Raw genomic sequence first — 11537 nt, 5'->3', positions numbered from 1 at the left:
AGGCTTGAAAAGCAGTATGGCGCGTTCTTCAACCCAAAACTCAACACTTTAGGACGGAATGTTCCCATTGGTGAAATGAACGCCGCATACCTACTAGCCTCTTCTGTAAGTGGAACCTGCCAATAACCCCTGACAAGATCTAGGGTGGAAATAAACTGAGCGCTACTAACTTTCTCAAGGCGCTCCTCGATGTTAGGGATCGGATAAATTTGATCCTTAGTGATGGAATTAAGCCTGCGGTAGTCGACGCAAGGACGAGGTTCCTTGCCCGGTACCTCAACTAAAATCAAAGGGGAGGTATAATCACTCTCACCCGCCTCAATAACTCCGAGCTGTAGAGTTTTTTTTTTTACCTCAGCCTCCATAATATCGCTCTGGCGGGGTGACACCCGGTACGCCTTGGATCGTACTGGCTCTGGGGAGGTAAGTTCTATGTCATGAGTAAGGACAGAAGTCCTACCAGGCCTCTCAGAGAACAGACCTTGAAACTCTTGTAAGAGCTGGTGTAGTTCGGTTTTCTGCTCAGGCGACAGCGACGCTTTACTGATTAAGTCACTAATGACTTAATCGGTGTCTTTCCTGTTCGTCACTGAGCCTAGTCCCGGAAGCTCGACCGGAAGCTCTTCGGGAACGTTTACCATCATGCACACCACTGCTTCCCGTTGTTTATAGGGTTTGAGCAGATTACAGTGGTAAACTTGCTGTGCTTTCCGCTTTCCTGGCAGACTCACCGCGTAGTTGACGTCCGACAGTTTTTGAACAATCCGTGCTGGGCCCTCCCACTGCACGTCGAGTTTGTTCTTTAGCGACGTGCGCAATATCATGACCTCATCGCCCACCTCAAAACGGCGGGCCCTGGCTGTCCGATCATAATAAACCTTGGCCCTCTGCTGGGCCTTTGCCATTGCTTCACCTGACAACTCCTGTGCCCTTCTTAAGTGTTCGAGGAGCCTAAGCACGTACTCCACCACGACTGGGTCGTCGCCCCTGCCTTCCCACGATTCTCGAAGCATGCGAAGCGGAGATCGCAGCGAGCGACCGTACACCAGCTCAGCTGGCGAAAACCCCGTAGCCGCATGCGGCGCGGTCCTTAATGCAAACATCACCCCAGGCAGACACAGCTCCCAGTCAGTTTGTTGTTCAAAACACAATGCTCTCAACACGCGCTTCATGACGGAGTGGAGCTTCTCAACGGAATTCGACTGTGGGTGGTACACTGAGCTGTGTAACAGCTTTACCCCGCACCTTTCGAGAAAGGCTGTCGTCAAAGCGCTCGTAAACACCGTGCCCTGATCTGACTGGATTTCCGCAGGAAAACCAACTCGCGCAAATATGGACAGTAGTGCATTGACTATCTCAACTGAGCTGAGTTCTTTAAGCGGCACTGCTTCAGGGAACTTTGTTGCTGGGCAGATCACAGTCAAAATGTGTCTGTACCCCGTGGCTGTTACCGGCAGAGGTCCCACTGTATCAATAACGAGCCGTCTGAAAGGCTCCGTAATGATAGGTACCAACTTCAACGGCGCCCTCAATTTGTCCCCTGGTTTGCCCACCCGCTGACAGGTGTCACATGTCCTCACAAAGTGGTCTGCGTCCCGAAAACACCCTGGCCAATAGTACTCTTGCAAGAGACGGTCCTTAGTTTTCTTAACTCCTAGGTGTCCGGACCACGAACCCCCATGCGACAAGCGCAACAGATCCTGGCGGTAGCACTGAGGCACGATCAGCTGATCGAACTCCACTCCCCTGCGGTCTAGATACTTCCGGTACAGGACCCCACCTCTTTCCACAAAGCGAGCATTTTTCTTGGCGATACCTTCCTTGACAATGCAGCGTATGTTTTCTAGGCTGCCATCCTTCTTTTGCTCGGCTGTCAAAGCCGCTCGGCTGACTTTTAGCAACCTATTAAGTCCGTCTGACGTAGGCGCGATGAGCAAATCTGCAGATAGCTCTTCTAACTTTCCCGTGTCGGGAATTTCCTCTCCAGTATCTGGTGCCTTTAACGCTACAGGCTCGATTTTATTCAGTTCGGGCGTGCTCTGAATATCAGCTTGCTGCACCTCTGACCCTTTCTCATTGTTCGACAACGTCGGCCCCGCAACTACCGCCTTTGCAGCGAGCTCCCGAACCTTCGATCTGGTTAAGGCCTGAACGCTAGCCTCACCAAACAAAAGCCCCTTCTCGCGCAGGAGGTGATCGGACCTGTTCGAAAATAGGTACGGGTACTGGGGGGGCAGCATAGATGACACTGCCGCCTCCGTCTCAAGTGCTCCGAAAGGTCCTTCAATAAGCACTTTTGCTACGGGCAGACACACGCTATGAGCTTCCACGGCTTCCTTGATCCACGCGCACTCGCCCGTGAGCATATCGGGTTTTACGTAAGAGGGGTGAACTACATCCATCGTAGCTGCGGAATCGCGAAGCACTCGGCACTCTTTCCCGTTCACGAGGAGGTCTCGCATGTAAGGCTCGAGAAGCTTCATGTTCTCGTCAGTGCTGCATAATGACAAAACCACTACTTTTGTTTTTGTTTCCGGACACTGCGCCGAAAAGTGACCCGGCTTCTGGCACGTATAACACAGGCGCGCTTGCCTTGTCTCGAACCGCTTTCTGCGTTAGGCTTCGGCTGCCGCCGTCTCCTTAGGTTCGGTCGGACTGCTTTCACTCGCATCCGCACTACGTGTGTTCCCCCTTGCTCTCATGGGTGTGAACTTCGGCCTCTCAAACTTGGAGCCAAATTCACCCTTTTGACCGTCCTTAGCTCCGCGAGCCCGACGCGTCACAAACTCCTCGGCTAGCTCGGCGGCTTTAGCCACCGTACTAACGTCTGGCCTATCCAAGACCCAGTACCGCACGTTCTCAGGTAACCCACTATAAAACTGTTCCAGCCCGAAACACTGCAGAACTTTCTTGTGGTCACCAAACGCTTTCTCTTCTTTGAGCCACTCCTGCATGTTTGACATTAGCCTGTAGGCAAACTCTGTATATGACTCACTTCTGCCTTTCTCATTTTCCCGAAACTTCCGACGGAAAGCCTCCGCTGACAGCCTGTACTTTTTTAGCAGACTCGATTTCACTTGGTCGAAATCCTCTGCCTCCTCTCTCTTCAAGCGAGCGACTACGTCGGCCGCCTCGCCGGGTAACAAAGTGAGCAAGCGCTGTGGCCACGTTTCCCGAGAGAACCCCTGCTTCTCGCACGTTCGCTCAAAGTTAACCAGGAACAAACCAATGTCCTCTCCAAGCTTAAACGGCCGCATCAGGTCAGTCATTTTGAACGATACTCGTTCTCCTGCACCGTGTGCCTGACTTCCATTACGAGCGCGTTCCATCTCTACCTCGAGACGCTTCATTTCCAAAGCGTGTTCGCGCTCTTCTTTTTCTTTTTGTTCTTTTCGTTCGCGCTCATCTTTCTGTTCTTTAAGTTCGCGCTCCTGTTTCTCTTTTTGCTCTTTTCGTTCGCGCTCCTGTTTCTCTTTTTGCTCTTTAAGTTCGCGCTCCTGTTTCTCTTTTTGCTCTTTAAGTTCGCGCTCCTGTTTTTTTGCGCGCTCCTCAATGGTTTCAAGGCATTCCGACAGCTCGTCATCCTCAGCTTCTAACTCAAGAATAGCCCTCAGCAGTTCTGGTTTTCTGAGTTTGTCTGAGACATCCAGACCCAACTCTCTTGCAAGCTCCAGCAATTTCGGTTTGCGCAACGACTTCAAATCCATGGCTGCTCTGAATGCTGCTTTCTCTACTGCCTACTATTGTCTTGCCGCAAACTGACCCGGCAGCAACGACAACCACAATTACCAGCTCTGTTTCTGACACTAACAAAAGCCTGGCAAAACTCAGAAGAAGAAAGTCCCGCACTCACCAAACCTCGCAGCCAAGAATTCAGCGCAGTCGTTCCGCTGCAGGCAACCAGTCATCACACAGGGCTCGTTGCACTGCTCCCGGATGGTCGTTCTGCTGCTCAGCATACAGTCAACCGCATATCTTCGCTGCTGGCCTCCGTTGTCGCGATCTCACCGCTGGCAGACAGTTGTTGGAATCTCAGCGCTGACGCCCGTTGTTGCAATCGGACCGCTGGCACGAGTTGTTGCAACTGGGTCGCAAGCCCCAAGGGTAGCGTTGGCCTGGCGGCCTGGGGCACAACTGGAAGCATCCGGAGGTCCTGGCAAAGCATGAGTCGACTGCTAACAGAACAACTTGTTTATTCTAGCATCGCAAAAGAGCGGCCGGTCAGATCGACCGAAGTGGAGAGACGGGAGAGCACGCTTCTCGACGGAAGAAATCGGAGCCTCCCTCGGCGTCCGGGGGGCAGCTGCTTTTATAGTCTCGGAGTCGAGGGCAAGAGGGAACGCCTGATAGAGGCGCACGTGACGCGCTGCACGGACAGGCTGAGAGACACGTTGGGACGAGTGTAGTGACGCATCCGCCGGGCCGACGCCGGTCAGACCTCCTCGTTTCACACTTGGGGAGCTCCTCTCCCCGGCTGCCGCGCTTTGACAAGCGTGGGCACCAACATGCACACACACACACACGCACACTTGAAGACACGTGGCATTGAAACATGCCTGGACGCGCTTGGCGGGGAGGCGTATCGGCGGCGCTGAACGGGCCAAAATGCCCGCCGCTTTGAACGAAGCCCCGGCGTCCGTTGCATCCGCGCCGGCTATACCGCGCGTTGTAGGCGAAACGTAACAGTGGCCAGTTTTTCTAGAACAATCTGCCCACCGTCCTTCAACAAATCTGTTATTACCTGATCCTCCCTAGCTGCCTTCCCCCTTTGCACAGCTCCCAAGGCTTTCTTTACTTCTTCCGGCGTTACTTGTGGGATTTCAAGTTCCTCTAGACTATTCTCTCTTCCATTAACGTCGTGGGTGCCACTGGCATTGTATAAATCTCCATAGAACTTCTCAGCGATATGAACTATCTCATCCATATTAGTAATGATATTGCCGGCTTTGTCTCTTAACGCATGCATCTGATTCTTGCCAATTCCTAGTTTCTTATTCACTACCTGTAGGCTTCCTCCGTTCCTAAGAGCATGTTAAATTCTATCCATATTATACTTCCTTATGTCAGCTGTCTTACGCGTGTTGATTAACTTCGAAAGTTCTGCCAGTTCTATTCTAGCTGTAGGGTTAGATGCTTTCATACATTGGCGTTTCTTGATCAGTTCTTTCGTCTCCTGCGATGGCTTACTGGCATCCTGTCTAACGGAGTTACCACCGACTTCTATTGCACACTCCTTAATGATGCCCATAAGATTGTCGTTCATTGTTTCAACCCTAAGGTCCTCTTTCTGAGTTAAAGCCGGATACCTGTTCTGTAGCTTGATCCGGAATTCCTCTATTTTCCCTCTTACCGCTAACTCATTGATCGGCTTCTTATGTACCAGTTTCTTCCGTTCCCTCCTCAAGTCTAGGCTAATTCGAGTTCTTACCATCCTATGGTCACTGCAGCGCACCTTGCCGAGCACGTCCACATCTTGTATGATGCCAGGGTTAGCGCAGAGTATACGGTCTATTTCATTTCTAGTCTCGTCGTTCGGGCTCCCTCCACGTCCACTTTCGGCTATCCCGCTTGCGGAAGAAGGTATTCATTATCCGCATATTATTCTGTTCTGCAAACTCTACTAATAACTATCCCTTGTTATTCCTAGTGCCTATGCCGCATTCCCCAACTGACTTATCTCCAGCCTGCTTCTTGCCTACCTTGGCATTGAAGTCGCCCATCAGTACAGTGTGTTTTGTTGACTTTACCCGTCGCCGATTCCACATCTTCAGAGAAGCTTTCGACTTCCTGGTCATCATGACTGGATGTAGGGGCGTAGGCCTGTACGACCTTCAATTTGTACCTCTTATTAAGTTTCACAACAAGACCTGCCACCCTAGCGTTAATGCTATAGAGTTCCTGTATATTACCAGCTATGTTCTTATTAATCAGGAATCCGACTCCTAGTTCTCGTCTCTCCGCTAAGCCTCGGCAGCACAGGATTTGCCCGCTTTTAGCACTGTATATGCTGCATTTGTCCTCCTAGCTTCATTGAGCCCTGTTATATCCCATTTACTGCCCTCTAATTCCTCCAATTGCACCGATAGACTCGCCTGACTAGATAACGTTTTAGCGTGAAACGTTGTCAGGTTCAAATTCCAATGGCGGCCTGTCCGGATCTAGGGATTCTTAGCACCCTCTGCTGTGTCACAGGTATGACCGCCGCCGTGGTCAGTTGCTTCGCAGCTGCTGGGGACTGAGGACCGGGGTTTTATTGTTGTATTCATATAGGAGGTTGTGGCCAAGTACTGCACCAGGGTGGCCAATCCCTGCTCTGGTGAGGGAGTGCACGTTACCGTTTCTGGTCACCGGGATCAGGCCGCACTCTAAGCTTGTTTATGTAATTTTATCAACACGCGGATTTTTTTTCATTCCGGTGGAAAATTGCGCGGCACCGGGATTCGAACCACGGTCCGCTTGCACGCGGGGCGGATGCTCTACCTCTACGCCACCGCTGCAACCAATGTATCCCAGTTCAATGTAACGCAGCGTTTTTCTTTATGCGCTACGGCAAGCAGCTAGTCTAAGCAGAAATGCAAATAGCAGTTCATGCAGGTGCACAACGTGAGCCGCTGACTCAAGAAAGTCACGAGGGCGAGTCGGTATTTGCTGAGTAAACTACGATGCAAAAGATGTTGGTAAATATTTAATCAAATTCTGAGGATATATGTGCTAGAACTATGATATCATTATTAGCAGGGATCGGAGTTTTCGGTTTTATCCGATCAATGCCGAAACCTCTCCCGCCGATTCCAATTTTCGGAAATCGCTTAAACCGAAAAGTGCCCAATTGTGGAATTCGTCACGGCTTATCACTCGGGAACCACACAGCGTGACCGGACCCTCTCAAGTGGGTTGAGTGCTTGTGCTCAAGCACCCCTCACTCGTGCTCGGCTGGTACAAAAGCTTTCGCGTGGGGTGTCTGGACGAGTCTTTTTGACAACCTTGCTTGATGCTTGCCCGAATACCAGGGGCCTCGTCAGACGCGTCATGACAAACGGGATTGAATAATGGAGCGTTGTGCGCGTCCATTCCTATCCGCTCTCCCTGCATGTTCTCCTCAGCTTACGCGTCGAGCCGTGGAAGTAAGCAAATGGGGATCTGATAATGGGATAAAAAGTGATGTCTTCAAAGCGAAAGCCTCTTTCAGTAGATGCGAGCTTGTGGACACGAACAGGGCGAGGACACAACCGGAGAGCGTGTTTAAAGAGGCACAAGCCGACTGGGCTATTGAATTCAGAATAAGATATGCCTTTTTACTGTTTCCTTCTCAATACAAATACGCGTAAACAGTTCTTCAAAGGGCCAAAAATGTCGAATTCACGGTACTGTAAAAAAAATATAGGGGCCGATAAGTGTCAAATTTTTTTGAGAAGACAAATGCCAATAAGCGCCTGCTGAATTTTTAAGAAAAGTATAGATGCCGGGAAATGTAATTCTTAATTATGACGCAAGAAATTTCGGAAGAATTTCGGACTACCTGGGTTTTGTTACCGTGCGCCCAATGCACAGGGCTCCTTTTTCGCATTTCGCGCCCATTGAATTGCAGCCGCCTGGGCCGGTATTTGATCCCGCACTCTCGGGCTTAGCAGTCCAACGCCTTAGCCCCTACGCCACTACGGCGGTTAAAAAAAGGGTTAATGTCGACTATTACATTTTTTGTCCCTTTCCATACCTGCGTCTAGGTCCTAATGGAAACTGGTGCGCAGGCGCAAATGCTCTTGCACGGGCATGGCATCGCGCGTACGTGCTACGCGACATGACACACGCGCTCATTCTTTGGCGGTGGTACAAGCGTACTTATTCAAATTGGGCATCCTCGCAAGACATAATTCAGACCAGACTAAATTATTTAGGAGAGGTACAAGTCATGGTGAGGGCTGAGCCGTATGCCTACGCTCGGAGGCCGTCTGGATCGCTAGGCGAGATCGGCGGTGGAGGAAGGTGTCTTCTTCTGACGTCATCAGCATCAGGGCAGTTCCACAGTAGGTGCGCTGCTTCTACAGGCTGTTCTGCACCATGACGCACTGAACAGACAAGCCTGAAGAACATACATGCTCAGGAAAGTCCTGGAGGGCTCGCTATGACAGCTCTGCTTTAAAAAAAAGGAAGTCATGGAGATTCCATGCACAGTGGCAACGAGAAACTGTGATTCGCAAAGATGAAACGGCGCACCTTGACAAGAAGGGGAATTGGGCGAAGAACTCTCTCCGCAACCGTCAGCCCTGGTGGCGGAGAAACGCGACAATGCGCCACCACCGACCACAGCGTCTAAGCAGATCACCTCAAAGTTCTTGTGCGGTATACACGAAACGAACACCGCACCACGGCCGCGCCGAAAAGCTCTCTATGCCGCTTTATACCACGATTGGTTAAAATAAAAAGAAAGGGTTATTTTCTTCTGTATCATTACAGAAACAGTGGCAAAAGGAATCGAGGCCTGACAGAGGCTCCTGCTCCGTTAAAATTTTGACAACAGCGAATAGCTTACACGTCGCATGAAAGTAAATACAACATCGTTGTTTTAAAATATTATAACAGAAAAAATAGCATTGTCAACTAGCATACTACATTGCCAAATAACTATTACAATTGAAATTATTCGTTGTTTTAGGACAAGTGATATACAGTTACTATATTACATACACTCAATACAAACATATCAAAATAAATTACAAATTGTCAATGTAATATCCAGCACGAAATTAATACTAAATAACATTACACATATTTCAGGTCTTTAAACAGCGTGCAGAGCTCATATAAAACTATTATAAGTATCAACGAACAGCAATGAACAATCTAGTAATTACAGCACACTTTGAATATATAATGGGATGTAAAAACAGTAAGTTACATTCGATCTCATTTTCAATCAACAAGAACTTGTAAGATTTCTTTGTAAGCATATTGCATTCCGTAGTTACTACATGATTAAACGATGCAGAGATTTTATAAATGACATGTTGTCTGCCATTATTGGTTTTCGTCCGCGTAACTCGAATAGCTTCGCTACTTAGTGGATAGTGATATTGCGATTGTGACCCGTATACATCAAGAAGTTCATTAGCTTCTATATATATTGTAATAACTTATAATAAACAATTTGAGAAGCCTTTAGTAGTTCATACTTGATAAACAAAAGCTCTGTGCTTAAGTGTTGCGGCCTTCTTCGATAATTTTCGAAAACTCTCAGCACTCTCTTCTGTAATATAACAAGGTTTCTTGTAATTCTGCCTATATGTAGTGCCCCATACTAATATACAATAGGAAAGCCTAGAGTAAAATAATGAATAATATAGCACACTTTTTAACCAAACAGGTATAATGTCACTTATTTTAAAGAAATATCCTGTAATTTTGCTAAGCTCAGCTGTAGGGTTAATAACATCGGTATTCCATGACAGGTCCTCACTGAGCCACACACAAAGAAACTTGCGAGTTTCTACCTGTTCCAGTTCAGCCCAACGGAATTTAACTGGAATTTTATAATGACGCGGCTTGTTAATTGGCGCAAATATTATGTAATTCGTTTTGTTAATTAACATTTAACAGTAGCTTATTAATGTGTAACCAAGTCGATAGCCGATCTAAATATGTATTAATTGAACTTTGCAACTCTGTCATCGATCTGTCCGCAAAAAACACATTAGTATCCTCGGCGTACACGCTTAAATTCTGGGAAAATGGAATTAAAGCAAGATTATTAATATAAAGGTTAAATAATAGCAGACCTAATATGGACCCTTGGGTATACACCATTGTGAATTTTTAATTTCGGTGACTTTACCGTATTGACTTAGACATATTGGTATCTATTTGTAAGGCAGCTTTGTATAAATTTTAGTTCAATACTGTGTATTCCATAATCATATAGCTTCAAATGAAAAGCTTTCCTTGAATCCCAATAGTTCCTTTGTTCAATGTTTTCTATGATTGCATGTTTAGCATTCAGTAGTGCCTGCTCACAAGAGCTTCCTTTCCGACCACCATACTGCGCATCACACATGATATTGTATTTAGCCATGAAGCCTGCAATGCGGATGTTTATGACTGTTTCAAAAACGTTCGATAACAAAGGAAGTACTGAGATTGGTCTTGAATTATTGGCATTGTGATCTGTTCCTCCTTTATGAACTGGGTGTACTCTAGCTATTTTAAGCGCATCAGGAAATATACCACATTGAAACATTGAGTTAGCAATGCGACCTATAGGAATGGAAATTATGTCTGCTACATGTTTGACTGGAAGTGAGAGAATATCATCAATACCAGAAGCAATATAATTGTTTTTTATTTCCAGTTGTTTTGACCACTTCATGTATTGTTGTAAGCGAGAAAACAAGTGAATTCAGAGGTGTCTTTCTATGAGTGTTCGCAGTGTTTGATAGATTAACAGGTAGTTTATATTCCCCACTACGTATAAATTGAGCATTTAGTACGGCAGCAGCTTCGTTACCAAGAGTACCCTGAGCTGTCGTGACATTTATGGTGTTGATTGTTTTTCTTTATATTAGTTGTATCATTTACAGCCTGCCAGACCCTCCTAGGATTATCCGAGATCCGAGTAAGTAAATTTTCATAATACCGCAGTTCTGCACGTTTCAAATCGGTATTAAGCTTATTTCGATAGTCTTTAAATTCAGCAAGTTTATTCAGATCTCTGTATACTTTCAACGAAGGTGTGGTATAATTTGTGTTTCGTCCTGATTCTCCTCGAAAGCATCGCTGTAACCCACGGTTTTCTATTTTTGTTTTTACGGTTCCTACTATATTTAAGAGAAAACGCCAGGTTGTAGCAATGTTTAAAGCTCTCATAAGAATAACTGTATGCTTCATTTGGGCCTGCAGTTGTCCTCACCAATTCCGAGTTTACTTTTTCAAGAAGCGAACGGAACGTTTCTAGTGACTGCGAAGTGACGCTCCGATAAGACCAAGCAGATATTTTGCTGTCCTGAGCTTTAACCACCGGCAGGTAACAGAAGACTGGCAGATGATCACTGATATCTAGCGTCAGCAGACCAGCAGTAGCGTCCTGGCAGAACATATTTGTGATAGAAACATCAAAGTAACGTTGCACTATCTGCCGTGATCCGCGTCGATAAATCCATAAGGTTTTCACATGCGTATGATTTGATTATATTTTTGAATTCCCTTGTGCTTACCATCGTTTCCAAGCATATTAATATTCACATCACCAGTAGTTAAAAACATAGCACCACTATTACTTAAATAATTTAAGAGCTCTTCTGCAAAATTAAGAAAATCTATCTTGCTGCCGCAGGGCGGCCTGTGGATAATACAGAAGTACCCGCATTGTGTACGAATAACAAGACATTCTACATTTTCATTCATGACGGTATATTCACGTAACACTTCATATTGGACACACCTTTTGACATACACGGCAGGACCGACGCCGCGACTACAGTTTCTTATTAGTCCATCATACGTATACCCATCAAATTGTGGTGGACTATCCCGTTCTGTAAATCACG

The sequence above is a fragment of the Dermacentor andersoni genome, chromosome 2 (genome assembly GCF_023375885.2).
Source record: "Dermacentor andersoni chromosome 2, qqDerAnde1_hic_scaffold, whole genome shotgun sequence".
Classification (NCBI taxonomy): domain Eukaryota; kingdom Metazoa; phylum Arthropoda; class Arachnida; order Ixodida; family Ixodidae; genus Dermacentor; species Dermacentor andersoni.
This window is presented reverse-complemented; position numbering follows the sequence as displayed.